The sequence below is a fragment of the Protopterus annectens genome, chromosome 1.part2 (genome assembly GCF_019279795.1).
Source record: "Protopterus annectens isolate FY-2018-M chromosome 1.part2, PAN1.0, whole genome shotgun sequence".
Lineage (NCBI taxonomy): Eukaryota > Metazoa > Chordata > Ceratodontiformes > Protopteridae > Protopterus > Protopterus annectens.
In genome coordinates, this window is record NC_056727.1 from 855,788,982 (window position 1) to 855,805,340 (window position 16,359).

The 16,359-nt window shown below is 35.1% G+C and overlaps 1 protein-coding gene across 5 annotated transcripts in view; it reads left to right on the plus strand.

The window, feature by feature from the left end:
- Positions 1–16,359, plus strand: part of CHRM3 (cholinergic receptor muscarinic 3) — a 3,548,735-nt gene that overhangs the window by 3,283,754 nt on the left and 248,622 nt on the right. The window lies entirely within an intron of this gene.

The window sequence follows — 16,359 nt, forward strand, 5'->3', positions numbered from 1 at the left end:
AAATAGGGCTGAAGAGAGTTTGTTTAGATTGCGGTGTTTGTTGATACAATCTGTGAAGGAAAGAAGGGCAGTACTAGTGCTATGTGAAGGTCTAAATCCATGCTGACAGTTGGCTAGTAAATTATTTTGTGTTAGATGGTGAAGTAGTTGTCTGTGAACGCATTTTTCCATGATCTTTGCCAGAGGTGAGAGGAGGGCAATGGGACGATAGTTGGAGAGTTCAGTGGATTGCCCACCTTTGTGGAGGGGGATAATATGGGAAATTTTCCATAAAGTAGGGATATAACTTTCGGTAATAGTTGTATTGATCAGGATAGATATTGGATAGGCAATAGCTTTAGCGGCTAGTTGTAGGAATTCAGCAGGTAGTTGGTCTGCTGAGGGAGAGCATGGTTTCAATTTCTGAAGAAGGGTTAGTATATATGATGTTGGGATGGGTTGAAAGTGAAAAGAAGGGGGAAAGGTTGCTTTATTAGTAGGTAAAGTAAAGTTGTTAGGTGAGAGCTGACTAGCTTGTGTTTGTATAGTGTCAGTGAAAAAGGTATTAAAATCATTGGCTATATTTATTGGTGTTTTGTGTTCAGTGTTTTGAGGGTTAGGAGTGGTGGATTGACCTGGATGAAGTAGTTGGTTGATACTAGACCAAAATTTCTTTGGCTTGTTTTGACTACCTTGTTGGGATAGGAGGTAGTAGTTTTTTTTGTCAGATATATTATAACCTCACATTAGGTTTGTTGACAGCCTATAACTGAGTTATATCTAATCTCAGTGCCAAGAAATTTAGTAATTTATTTTGTTATCCATGTTAGTTCTACTAGGTGGAACCTTTTTCAAATAGAAATCCGTGGTAAAAAAGGTACAGACAGTAAAAGGTCCTAAGACACATGCATAGGCTTAATAGCTAAGCTGTATAAGTAATAATTAAGTACACACCAAGCAGAAATCCACATAGTAGAACAATGTTCATATATTTAAAATTAGATGACTCCAGTGTTAGATGCACTTTATATAATAACAGCAAGAGAAATACACATTAGTAACATTACAGTCCAAAACACTGTGCACCCTTAGTATATTTGTAATTAAAAAAATGAAAGAGCTGTGAAAAAGAACACAGAATAATCTTGCATTAACTGTGTGTAGATATTTTAATACAGCATTGCTATAATCAACATGTTTAAACCATTTCTTCATTCAGACCCTGCATCAGTTATCATTCCGGATGCTGGAGAAGTGGCCAGTGTGGGAGAGGCCTAGAGTACATGTGCTGGGGGGTTGTATTCCTAGTACATGCCCTGTTGGAGACATGATGGCTAACAGCTAGTATTTATCTGCAAAGGGGTACACCACTGAATTAGGTCATAGTTCTTTGCAAACACCCACTGCACACCCAAGTCTTGGGTGTTACAAGTGATACACAGGCAGAAATGTCAGCACTTAAACAGAAAACTGCTTGATGACTGCCTGGATGGTAACAAAGCATCATAATTGTAGTGTCACCTCAAATGGTTACCAGGAGCAGGGGAGAAAAATAAGAGCAAAAACTAAGTAAATAATACAATGATTAATTGAAGCCCTCAGTGGAGCTTATGAGATACATGTAAACAGTGTTCCTTGTCAGTGACTATATAGTTTAACAGTCTGAATAGTGGTAATAGTTAGGACAAACTATTATAAATGGGTGCACTACAAGTGTTTTAGTCACTAAATCAGATAAATAGAACCTTCACTAATAAAGTCCAGAATGTGCATTTGCGGAGGACTATGGGCACTGACTAAGTAGGGAAATATAAAATAGCAGATCATGGGAAACAACAAAGCATACTACAGAATTACTACATCTGACAGCTAAAGGATTATTTGCCTACCTCATGGCCTGTATTCCTGAGTGAGTCTGCATATGGACTGATCATAAAATACATACCCCACCATGTATAAAATACATACCCAACCACGTCATGTACTACTGCATCCAGTTGCCAGTTTTGATAAATAACATGGTATGCATTCATTTATGCCTGTAGCGGTGGTGCAGTGGTTAGTGTTGCTGCCTCACAGCAATAGGTTCTCTGGTTCGATCCTCAGCTGGGGTGCCTTTTGTGCAGAGTCTGCATGTCCTCCCTGCGGTCTCATGGGTTTCCTCCGGGTGCTCTGGTTTCCTCCCACATCCCAAAGACATACTGTAGGTGGAGTGGACACTCTAAATTGGCCCTAGGCATAAGTGTGTGCATGGGTGTGCCTTCTGTGGAAGGTTGGGTGCCCACCTGGTAACTTGACACCGTAAAACTCTACTGCCAATCATGATTGGACAAGGTGATTGCTGTGGCGACCCCTAACCTGGAAAAGCCAGAAGAAGAGTAAAAGAAACAGATTGTTTAACCAATCCCTAGCACTTCTGTTTTACTCTGTACATTCAATAACTCATTTAGAGGTGGATTCCAAATAGAGTTACCATTTAATCTGAAAACTGTTTAACGTGACAGGCATATGAAGGTTGTAGGATTTCTTTGGTTCCTTATTGAAGTAATGCACAATGTGATAATCAGTCCTCACAGCAGCAGCATCTTGTCATTTGAAATGCAAAACGTCTTGCCAGTGAAATCATGAGAAAAACCAAAGTGCAGCACCTGAAATTGCATGCATGTAGAAATGTATCCAAATGTACTTATCATAATGATTTTGTGACTTCCTTTGTTGACCTGTAGCAGATTGCTGTGAAACTATCTGGGTTATTACAAACACTAGAAAACAAAAGGTAGCTATGCTGTTGTAGGGGAGGGGAACTAGTTATACAAACAACTAATGGGCTTTCACATCAGCCAACACCATAAATAAAGATTGATGCATTGGCACTTGGCATTTCTAGTGCTGTCATTTCAGTAGGAAGCCATTGCTGATCGCTGTAAACATCTACTTGATCATAACAAGAATGATAATATGGAAGTGTGTTAGAGCATGACTACAGTATACCGCTTTCAGGAATAGGGCTGTGAATCTGAAAGAGGAGAAAGAGAAGGGAGGGTCTAACTTATGTGTTCAACTATAACTTTAGAAAATAAAAGACATCATGAGGGTGTGAGAGTCAGAGTTTACCATCCAAATGTATAACTTGGATACCCTGGAGATACTTATCCAGCTAGTAAGCATAGCTGTCACAAACAAAAGACAGAATCATGTTATTCCTTATGCTCAAGGTAGACTGGGACAGATAAATATCTTTTATTCTTTGTCTCTCTCAATTCTCAAGCATTTAGGATATGGCAAACTATCCTGAAGAGTGAGTGCTATCTCGAGTGTTTGCATCTCACATCTGAGCAGTCTATAAAGTTGTCCTGTAAAATTACACCTGGCCCCTCAGCTGGTCTATGGCCTGCTCTTCTGAATGAGATATCACTGGTCCATCAAAAAAGAAAACATGAAGTATGACAGGATAAAAGGTTATGGACTTCACCTTCTTGTCTCACAACTTAGGATGGACAGGCCCGGTAAATATTTCCTTTTCCAGTGGTATCTATGGACTGAGACACTTGAGCACCACTGACTGGTATAACTCACCTTGCAACTTTTTATATCCATGCCTTTTCATCATATAAGAGGAATTTAAAATTATGGACCGTAATCTGATGTGCTGACTCATCTTTGGTTGCAGTATGTGGCAAGGCCTCTCAATTCTCAGTTGCGTGCTTTTTTGCCAGTTTATTTAAAGTCTGGGAGTCACATAATTATATAAAATCTGAAATACTGTTCCTCTTTTATGACCCCTCTTCATCTTCTATGATCAATTTTATTGATTGTCAATCGTATCTTGAATGAAGCTATCATGAGATAAAACCTGAATATCAGCCTGACATTAACTTCAGTAACTGATTGTACCTGATGGCCAACCATCTCCAAGCTCTCTAACAAAACAGTTTTTATATCAGAGATCTGAGAATGTAGCCAGAGTTGGAAATTATTAAAAATAAAGGTAAATGATAAATGCTGTAAAAATTACTTGTGTTTCATCTATGTCAGAGTATTGGGGTCTGTAAGACATACCAGTAACTATCGCAATCAAGTCCTCAACATATGGTTGGGAAAATCAGTTATATATTTTTTCAAGCGTTTTGACATTATACCAGAATTTTCTATCCGAAATGTTTAGATGGCATTCAGAACAATTGTATGCTCTAAATAAAAAATGTATTTTTATTAGTTCATTGCCAGAGATCACAGTGAGATGGTGATCAGACACTTACATTCAGAAATGAATACCAAATCAGTTTCATTTTTCAGAACTCCAATGGAGTTTTTCAGCAGAGACTAGGAGAAGAGCTGTCTTAAAGTAAGTTATGTATTTCACCGGCTAAATCAGTACTTATTTTTGGGAAGGCTTTCTAATATTTTTTCATAATCTTCATATCCAGAAAATGATTGAGCAACTAAGCAAACTTACTTCTAGGCTTAGCCGTTCAAATTAGTTGTCCCAGTGATTGTGAAAAAATGTACATTTTACCTTGGTTGTATTATATAATTATGTACTTTACTCTACATACTATATTAAATTAACATGCTGATTTATACAAAACTAAACTACATCATTTTCCCTTTATTAAAGAAATTACTGTATTGTTTAGTTTGTATTTCCACTTATTACCTTTATAAAACATTATATGATTGATGGGAGCCTAGCTTAGAAATAACTGCTGAATGTAGTTGTGAATCTGTTTATTTATTTAATTAATTAATTTATTTATTTTTGCTTGTACCAGCTTTGTACTCTGCATTCTGCTTTCAGCTATATTTTGTGTTTGCATGTATGTAGTTAGATTTTTTTTTTTGTTTGTAATCAATGTATGTACCAACTTTGTACTCTGCTTGTATGCGTATTTTTTTGTCTGCATGTATGTAGTTAAGACAGTTAATTCTGTGTTTCTAATCTGTGTATGTACCATGTTATTTTTGCCATGCAGCATGAGCCATGGCTGAAAAAGGTCCAAGAACCAGGCCACTTACTTGGTTAGCAACTAAATAAATAAGTAAATATATAAATAAGTAAATAAATAAATCAAGCCAATTAAAAATGAAAGCCAAATGCTCTTTAGCTACTTTGTCTCTCAGTTGCACAGTCATTGATATCTGAATAATGAATTCAGTAGATTAGAAGTATACTAGGCTTATTAACTTTTAATGACAGGACAGGTGAGCATCTGTGTCTGCATTAAAGGGTAAAAGAATTCTGAATAATACAGATATTAAACCGACAATATAAATGTAAAGTAGTTCAGTGTTACGTTCTTTAGTGAGAACATATCTTTAAAAGGTGCAGAACTTTGAAGGCGCATTGGTAAAAATAAATAATTTAATAAATACGTATACACAATTTTTTTCAGTGTCAAAATTATTTCCCATATAATTTTGAACTCCATGCTGCAGTCTGTATGTACAAAACATACAACTAAATGTTTGCACATTTAAATGGTCTGTCGTATTCATAGACATTGGGGGAAAACCATTATAAACTGATATTTGAACAGAAGTCCTTATCCAAAATATTCTTCAGAGAGTATCTGCAATTAGGTTTGATTCCTGTGGAAGAACAAAGTGAGTACTACTTGCATAATGAAAGAGCCACACTGACAAAGCTAGCAGAGGAGGAGGAGGAGTACAATTAATAAAAGACTCACAAGAAATGTTTTTCAGTGTTTAGCACAATGTGCCACAGTGTAAGCATTTGATGCAGGAAGACCATCATTAATGGGTTAATACCCTCCTCAGCACATGGAAACCTTACTTCTGACTACATATCCAGCTTGTTAGTAGACAGAAGTATGCTTCCGGAATAATTCAAAAATCTGTAATCACTAAGATACATGACAGAATCAAATGTGTGTGTGTGTGTGTGTGTGTGTGTGTGTGTACACATGTGCCTGTGTGAGTGTCTGTATGTGTGAGTGCATACGTGAATGCCTGAATTATATAGATGTATGTATGGAATGTGCACCATCTGTTTAAATTCTCCATCATATTATGCAAGTCTGTAATTCTAAGAAAGTTGCTACATTTTACTTAAGAAGCTATCCTAATACCTTTTATTATCATTGTCTGCAGATTTTATTATGCAGTACATGAATTTCTTAATACAAGACGATGAATTGAAAAAGGGCATGCTGCCAATTGTAGGTCAGAGGACACTGATCAGCTTAATAGCACAATGCTTTTACAGTATTAGGATTTTTACTGCAGTACCATCACTTGGGGAGGGCCAGCATAAATTCCATTAGTGGAATGTGGACTATATGACATTATAAATGCAGTTTCTTTTGATTATTCACTTGTTGCAAGAATTGACCTTCAAACATTCTTTGTAACTTGTCAGCCAAGACTGCCACAGATCTTTGAAATGTGATACATTTAAATGCCTACCCTATTTATGTAACACCATGCTGTAAGCTACAGTGGTTTCTAGCATGTAGCTGCATCCAAAGTGGGTTATTTAAGAACTTACAAAAATGTTTGAAGGTGATTTCTTGCAACAGCAAATAAACTGGAAAAATGCATGTACAAAGGAGAGCTGAACACACACATGCACCCTCATGCGCGCGCACACACAGACACACACAATTAAAAGTTACTGAAATAAAACTGCAAGGAAAGAAATGTACACTGTTTTTGGTTCATATGGGTGTAAATTAATTCTGCATTTGCAGCCATAACAAGGAACAAAGAAATATAAAAAAACACTGGCTCCCTCCAGTCTGCCCATTGTTTTAATAAAAACAAAACTTCAGTCATCCACATTCAACTGACAGTGTGAAGCAATGAAATCTAAGTTTGCTATCCTACTGCTGTGCACGTTTTAATGCTATCACATCTCAACTTTCACTAGATGGGGTAACCCATTCTATACTTCTGTTACCCTGTCTGGAAAGTTACATCACTCTTGTATTGAAATATTTGCATTTGGCTTGACTCTCTTACTCAAGTCAGTTATTTTACAAATAGACTTCAGGGGATAATATTTTATTTTACATATCAAGAGTTTGAAATTTTCACGTACAATTAACCTTTGCATAAGGTCTGATACACAGATGGTTTGAATGAAGATATGTGACAAGATGACTTTAATTTCCTTATATCAAAGAACTCAAACAGACATAGGAATCCACTTTTGACTGTAGTGCAAATTTCACATTGATGCAGAACTGAAGTTCTAGTAAGGTATATATTTGAGAGTAACCAAAAAGCAGTTTGTCTGTCTACATGTGAGTATTTGAGTGTGTACTCAATCACACAAGTGTGTGTGCATGTATATAGCTAGAAAGACTTTTTTTCACGTTATTGGACCACAATATAAGATAGTTCTTCTTTATAATACATATGTATTTCTGGGAAGTAGCCTCCATTACATTCATTGTTTACAATAATTTTCTTTGTTTTAAATTATAGATTATAAATGTAACTAAACAGTAACATCCAGTCATTATGCTGTATGCCCGTCTTTCTCTTGAAAATTTTTAATAGTTTTGCTGTCTTTACTGAATGATACCTGTTTTGACTGTAATACTACTTGTTGATTGTTTACTACCTGTTGATTGTTTACTACTTGTTGATTGTTTACTACCTGTTGATTGTTTACTACCTGTTGATTGTTTACTACCTGTTGATTGCAATGCAAACATTTTTCTTGTAATTCTCTATGTAATGTAACTTGGTATTGCTGAGCTTTTCTCCCCGGGCCTCCACTGAAAATGGGCGTGGACCTCCCCGGTCACCAAACTGGAATAAATATAAATCAATAAATAAATAGTCCATTCATTCATTTATAGAAATGTAAGCTAGGGAAGAAGGTATTGCATAGCAGACTAGGGATTTTTTTTCCTTTTTCCTTGTTATACAAGAAAATACAAAATTGGAAGAGGGAAACTTCCCTATTACTAGGTATGAGCAGGTGGTTAAACTGTGCATATCCCACTATTCCTATGCATGTGTGATTGCTGAGTATCTGCAACATGTCCTGTTGCAACTTTAATGCACACAGACACAAGAACCTCACCCCCCAGATTCCATTAGACAGTGCCGTGGCTGCAAGAAATCCTACACCCTCTCCAACACTGAAGGAGATCTGGAACTTTCAGCTAAGTCCCCCTTTTACTGGTCAGCCTGGGAAACCTGCTTGTTATTATAGCTTAGACATTTAAGTCATGTAACATCAAAATAAAAAGGTTGTAAACTTAATTTTGTCAACATTTTGTAAAATCAGGATGGCACATATTATACATTAACTGAATTGTTGAAACAAAAAAGGTGAGTTTTACTTTTGATTTCTAGTTTCTCCCTCTTCTTCTAGTTTGTGTAACCTCAGACTAGGTATATTTAAATATCCAAGGTGCGATGGCTTGCCCACACATTTGGAAGAGCAGGGGGGGGGGGGCTTGTTCCCTTAAAAATATTTTTTGTTAGGAGGAAGTAAGTTGGGAGTGTCCCTGTTTTGAGTCTGTGAAATCACAAGACTTCACATTTATTTGGCTTAGGTTACTCTTGATGAACTTCTGAAACTTTAAAAGCTTTAGCTTACAGTAATCATGTTTTGACCAAGTAACACAAGATTAATCATGTTGGTAAACATAGGTGAGTTGTAAATATTTAAATACTTTAATACAAATGATTAGTTCTTTTGTTTTTACAGTAATTTGACTTTATCAGACTATTCCACATAAAATAATTACCACATTTAAATACCCATAATAAAAATCATATGACATAAAACTACTCGATCTTTTCAGTGTTTTAAGCTTTAACGTACATTTGTAATTGATATTTTCAGTCAGTTCTGTCTTAATATAAGAATTCTATAGGGTCTGCCATTTCAATTCCTTGACTTCCAGCAAAGTATCTGCTTTGCCATGTCTAAGCCATGTATCAACAAAATCCAAAATATGTGTATGTTCTTTAAAAGATCTTACTAGGAAGTTAAATCTTGCTTGAGTTTTCATTAAAATGAGAATAGATGAAGTTTAAATTGAAGTATTTTAAAAAAGGACACATAGTCTTAATTTATACACTCTCCATTGAAGCCTTTCAAAAAATCTTATAAAGGGAAAGAGAAGAGATTATTTAATGAAAGCTGGTAAAAAGAAATTGGCTGTCGGTCACTGAGAAGCACTAATGACTTTTCATAATGATAATAACATTTGAATAATAAAGGCTGACAAGCTGGTTTTGGTGGTTGTACAAAATAATTATGACTGTAGTACTTTGATAGAGGTTTTGCTAAAAAATAAATGTTTATCAGGAAGTCACTAAAATGATGTTGACAAAGCAAATAGAATAATAGATACTACACTGGAAGATTTAATGTGTGAGGGTCTTATTACTAGTGATTTATCAGATTATTCTATAGTAGAAAAGTCTAAGTCAGGCTACTTTTTTTTGGATTACCGAAAATACATAAACAGTGGCTTCTGAATCTAAAACAAGGCCCATTACCATATGAATTGTACAAACTGGTAAATCACAAGTACAAGAGGCAAGGTCCAGAATATTTGAATTTATTTGAAAAATAATAAAGAAGTGCACATGAGAAATGATTTAGTAGTGACAATGGATATCAGATACTTATATTATGGTATGCTACATGATGTCAGTTGATAATGAATTGGTTTCAAACTGATAGAAAGGAAAAAGTTTTTGCTAGCCACAGTAAGCTTATTAACTATATTAATTGATGGGATTTTAACAAATATATTTTGTTGCTGTTTTTAATAGAACGATATATAAAAGAAGGAAGGTGCTGTAATGTGTGTCACAATGGTACCCAGTTTTGTTGAACTTTTTATATCCTTTAAGGAGAAAAAAGTATTTGTATAACAATGGTCATTTTCCTATTTTTATGGCTGACTTATTGAGGATAATTTCCTGGTGTGGAGAAGGACTCCAGAATAATTAAATCCATGTATGGAATACTGGGAAATAACCACTTTATTTCTTTTTTTTAAAATATATAGTAACTATGAGGCCATAAAATATCTTGAGGAGTATACTAACAATACTTTGTTGCATTATACAGGTAAGTGCCATACTACTTAAAAAAAAGTATAGCTTATGTGCAATTTTGCAGAGTTTAAAGGTATAATACAGAACAGAGTTGTTTAAAATATAAGTTGAATAAAATGGTGCAGAGCTTTGTGGTAAGAGGTCATGTGGAAAAAAAATCACTGAATAAATTTAAAAATGAAATTGAGTAAAAGAAAGTTAAACCTATGGATACTATTTCTGTCACTGGTGTAGAATAAAAATTTTTGTCAGCACCACAAAATGGAATAAGTGGGCTAAAGATGAACAAAAATAGAGCTATGCTATTGCCCTACAGTAATGATTCTAATGGTATTTGTTGAAGGAAGTACAAGAATATTTTAGTAGTAGTGAGGTAAGACCTATAGGTTTTATTACAGAAGTGAAACATATAAATGTTAGGACTATACTTATTGTTGATTTTTTTGATGGACCATCTATTTACCACAAGCCCACCAAAATATGTTATGCTAGCCCTGGCTATTTTGAGTGTGCATCAAATAACATGTTTTCATTTGCACAGGGTTCTGGATGTGAACAATATTATATAGATAAGACTACTAGACTGTTGAGAATCAGGATTTATGAACACCTGTATTCAAAAAAGACAGGAAATTTGAATAATACTTTATGTAGGTATAGAGTAGAATGCATAAATGTAAGAAGTTTTAATATTTTTTTGTTTTGGATTTTGTTAACATGAGATTTAAATGTTGCAATGCAGATACTTTGCTGGAAGTCAAAAATGTGTAATTCCTTATGAATTCTATAAATGTGTTAATATCAAGATCATAAAGCTTTGCAGTGATTGGATAGTTTTACATCATGCAATTTATAATCATGATGTTTAAATATGCTACATGTTTTATGAGGAATAATCTAGTGAAGTATAATTTATTGTGAAGAATGCACTTACTATTTTTATCAAACTACTTAAATATTAAGAACGGACTTGGTTTACTAGTTTATTTGTTTATTTTTCCAGATTTTAGTATGATTGATACATTATTGGACCTTATTTTGGATTTTTAAAATGATTAATCATAACTAACCCAATCAGTCCACCAGCTCCTGAGATGATACTCCATTTCAGCTCTGCACATTTAGGGTGCATGTTTCCAGTAGTTTTTGTTTCTCATTAAAAGAAAGCTAAAGTAACAGTTAGGTGTCATTCATTAACATTTCATTCATCTAAACCCTGCAAGAAGGACATGCCCGTTCCAGATTCCACTGACCTCATGGCTAAAATGTAATTTCAGTCTTTCAGTAGTATTTTATTAGCTATTTTTAAATAAATGCAATCACGATGTATCACATTGGAATGGTTTAATATTAGCAAAGTAAGGACAAGGTTGGTATGATAATTCTATGATAATTCACTTTATTTCCCTATGATCATCTTGATTTCAAATGCTTAATCAGTCATTATTACTGCAGTACTAATCTTGTTAACCAGTTCAGGTTGTATTACAACCTTTTCCCCTAATTTATCATCATTCCTCTAGCTTTCCCCTTGTCTGTCTCTTGCCTTTTTGCCAAATGAGCAAGAAAAATCATCTACCCAATTAACCTGTAGATAAATATATAGAAACACAAAAAAATTAAATTTACCTGTTTTATCTACAAGGGCATAAATGTTATAAAGTGACACGACTCTCCCTTTCATGGATATGTTTACACATACAGTTCTTTCTGGTTATTTTATGAAGACATCTTTTACAGGAAAACTGTCCCTATTATATCTCTCCTTAATGCCTAGGAACAATACGTCTCCCAGCCAAAGAAATTCTTAAACTGTAACCTACCTGCAGATTGTACAAGCCCTGCCTTGGTAGGTAAATTCATCTGGACCTGTATTGTATGCTTAATGTTATAATTTTGTTTGGATCCCATACAGAACGCCGACAGCTCAAAACACCGACACCCATATGGCTAATGCTATATGGTCGACGTTCAGAATATCAGGAATGGGGAAACGCTATCTCCCAATAGTGCAGAATAGAAACATTTCCATTCTTGTACTGTAGTGTGATCTTGGATTTGGTATATTAAAGGTACGGGGGCTGTGGGGGGCAGAGCCCCCCACCAGGGGTGCAGGGGTGGCGTAGCACAAAAAAGGAAATTTTATTTTCCTTTAGTGTAGTGTTCTGCCGCTGTCGATATTGTGCGTGTCGACCATATGGTGTCGGCCATATGGGTGACAGTGTTTTGAGCTGTCGGTGTTCTGTAGGTGATCCTTTTGTTTAACATAGTGTTAACATTCAAAGAGTTCAAGGACTATCTGAAATCTCCCAAATGTCACACAGACTTTGTTTAATGTCTTGCATAGCATTTCCATCCTCATACCTTCTTTTTCAATTAATTAATTAAATGGTATCCTTCCATAATATCTCTTTTTCTTCCTTCCATTCTCCTCTGTTTATGCCCATAAAAATGCATAATCTGTGTTATTTAGTGTGATGTGTCTTCTGCTTTTTTTCATTCTTCTCATCTTTCTTCCACATAAATGTTAATATCCCACTACATAACTCTGTATAATCAAATCCTTCATACAACCATTTGTTTAGTACATTCAAAAAATACTGTCTTCGTCAGTTCATTAATTTGTTGTACATTCCATACTCTATACCATCTACACCTTATATACATTTACTTTCCTAGGTTCTTCATCCAATTTATTAACAGTAATTAATTTCTCAAATTCTTCCTCAATTCATTTTTGAAATTTCATTCCTTTCCTTTCCTTTCTCTTATTTCCATCCTTATACTCTTATTTTTTCCATGTGCTGTACTACAACACTCATAATTTCCTCTTGTGTTCTTTAACCTCTCATTTTACATTTCTCATTTCCCTCATTGCAATATTATCCTTGTTTACTATTTTACACAAATATGATGATACGTACTCACCTCTCTCGTAAATCATATCTCTTCCTAAACAGTGATGCCTTTTTTATTTCTGTTATATATTTCTTTTACCATAAAATTGTTTTATATGATTCTCTAAATTCTCAAAAACATTTTTATAAATTTTCCAATATTTCAATTTCCTTCCTTTCTTACATCTAGCTATTGAGAAATGTACTCTTTAGACTTGTTTTTAAATTCACTCCACCACTCACACCAATCTTTATTGATGTCCTTCATGCTTATATGATCCTTCCATAACTGCAGTATTTCCTAATCTCCAATTTCATCCCATAATCATTTATTCTTTTATTCCCTTTCCTGTTTAAATATAATCCCTTTATTTCAACACATTTATAAATACTGCTAAATGGTCTGAAGAGCCTGTCAAAACTGTATCACCATCTGCTACCTCCAAGCTTCCAGTAAAAAAAATAATAAATTTCAGAGCAAAGTGCCCCCTTCTATAAGACCATAAACTGTTGTTCCAAACAGCACATTTACCACATTTTTATCTCCTGTATTTTCTTTACACCCTTCCCCTTCTTTTTACATCTTCCCCTTAAATCACAATGTTCCCAGCAAATTATCATTTTTATATTAACTACCACAAAGTCTAATATCTGAGGAAACATATTCTGCTTTCATTACTACCAATATGTGCATATAATGTTGCAATTGTATAAGCATGTTCTCTCCACCTCACATCCCTGACAGTTAACCTTCCCATCCATACCAGTGTTACATCTGGTATTTCACTGTTTCTTTTCATAGTACAGCTACTCTGGAACAACTTTCACTCCCTAAGTTCTGCATTATATTTCTAGCACACATTTTCTGTTTGCAGTCTTTCTTTACTTGTCAGGAATCTTACATCCTCTAAAAGAAAAATATCCACGTCGTATTTAGCACACACCACTGTCCATTTTGACAGCTAAACACTGCTAATCTTACTACCCACCAGACAGAACTCTTTGTCATCATTCTGATACTCCAAATAGAACAAATTCTTCTCCAAATCATCTTTCTGCACCTCCAGACTCCCCATAGTTTTTATCTCCTCATCTTATGCATCTTCCTTGCTGCTGCAGGAGTCTACCAGTTACATTTAGCAGCTCCAAAGTGTAAGGGAGGTTCCCTGATGCCCTGGCCAAATTTCCCATGGTAGTAGTATAAATACCACCACAGGACTCCTCTGACAATTAGCCACTAGCCTAGTGATAATAACCCAGTCAATAAAGCATAATTAAAAATAAATAAAAATTAATAAAATAAATTAAAAAATCAGTGTAGTGTTCAAAATTCTCATGTACAACCTGCAAGACTCTGACCATTTCTAGCTGACTCTTTGTAACAGTGCAGTGAGCCTTAATTGTCATGTCACATATACTACTGGACAGCTAAGGCTTTATGTGATTCCTGCTATAGTTGTGACATATTCCTGAGCTTTACACCCCTTTGTTAAGGTCTCACTGTAAGCACTTTTACATCTAAATTTCTGCCATCACCCAGAAAGTATTCTTGTGTACCTGGAGGTACTAGTATTGAGGTGCATGGGTTTTGTACCTCTGCAACCTGTAGTATAATGTCACCATGTACTTGACTTTGTGATCTAGTGAACTTCCTGTTGACTTCCTAACATGTTATAGCTTGTGAGATCCTGACATTACATTTTTATACTGTGTGCCACTTTTCTCAGGCTTTCTCAGAGTATAGCTATGCTATCATCATCACCACCAGCCATTCTACTGCTGATATCCTGCAAATGTTACTAGTGTAGTGAGACTGCTTGTTGCTTCTGCTTACCCTGTAAAGAATTGAGTACATTAATATGGGTTTACACAACTGTATGGTGTGTATTGAGGTCTGGAGTACACTTACCATGCACACTATGTTCAATGTGATTATGTGCAGAAGTGGAGGGTTCACATTTAACAGTAATTGTCATCTGTTACATGCAGTCATTTCACTTTAGCAATCATTTCTCTAAATACGTTAAAGTGGTCAAACTAATCTTACTGAACAGATATCTGTTGATAACGCCGACATGAATAAGAGCATGTATCCACACCACTTCTGATTATCCCAGTGCCATCTTCATCCATTTCACAGTCATCCCCCAATTAGAAAGGTTTTCCTCATCAGGTGTTGAAGGAATGAGTGTTTGAGTCCCCTCGTCAGCTGTACTATGAGCAGTTGCATTCTGCTCTTTGCTCTGGCATGTCCTACCATATCATTGGCCGTCTTCTTGTATTTGGTTCTAGGCCATTGCCCTCTCATCTTGTTTGTGCCCCACATTTCCAAAAAAGGTATTTGCTACATATCCAAATGGCTTCCATGAGCACGTGCTTCTCTTCATGCCTAAAACTGTCTTTTCTCTGTCTGAATCCCTGCTGTCATATCATTCATTTATCCAAAATGACATGCAAAAAATAATATGTTGAAACTTGATCCACTCATCAGCCAAACAACATAGAAATGAATGCATGCCTGCATTCATCAGAAATAAATCAGTGAACTGAGTGCAAACACTTTCATGGTGACACAGCATCCTCATTTATTTATGCATACTGCAAGTCAGAATTCACTCAGTTACAGTTGTATAGTATTAACTTGTACAGCGTCATTCACAAATGCATAAAAGCATTCCAAACAGTTATTAAACTGCTATCTTTTGCCATTACTAATACAGTTGTATTCTTCCCCCACCATTATCTTTCATTCATGACTGGCAGTCACAAATCACACTTTAAAGCAGCATGTATCCTGACAACAAAATACACTCGTGAAAATATGGAACATCAGATTTCACTCTGTTCAAATTATGTACTTATATGTGTTTATATTCTATGTAGAATAATCTATAAAAAAAGGAACTGAAAATATTTATCTTTCACATTGTCATCAGTAGTACGCCCCCAAATATTTTCACTGCTACTGCCATGAATTACCATTGATAAATGACACTCGTATCATCAATATTAACATAAATCAGCTGCATCTAACCTTCAGACAAATTAAAGAACTATTCAGTAAATTCAATAAGAACTGCTTCCTAACAAAAATATAATGAGGGATGTCTGCTTGTTTCCCAAATGTGCAACAAAGACAAGATTTACTATGCTTGCTTGGAAGTGTTTGCAAAGGTATTTTTATACCCCAAGTACACTCCAAATAATTTTTTCCTCTGCTAGATTGCAAATGTTGGAGATATGATGGGAAATAAAATAAGTAATTGGAAATATATTTTTGTCAGTCTTTAAAAAATTTCGTGCAGACTACTCTAACATAAATATTGAGTGAGCAGATTGATGTAACTAAGCAAATTATTTTATTGAACTATGATGCAGAATTGGAATTGTCTAGACATAGTATGGCTTTGCTGAGTTTAATTCTGGT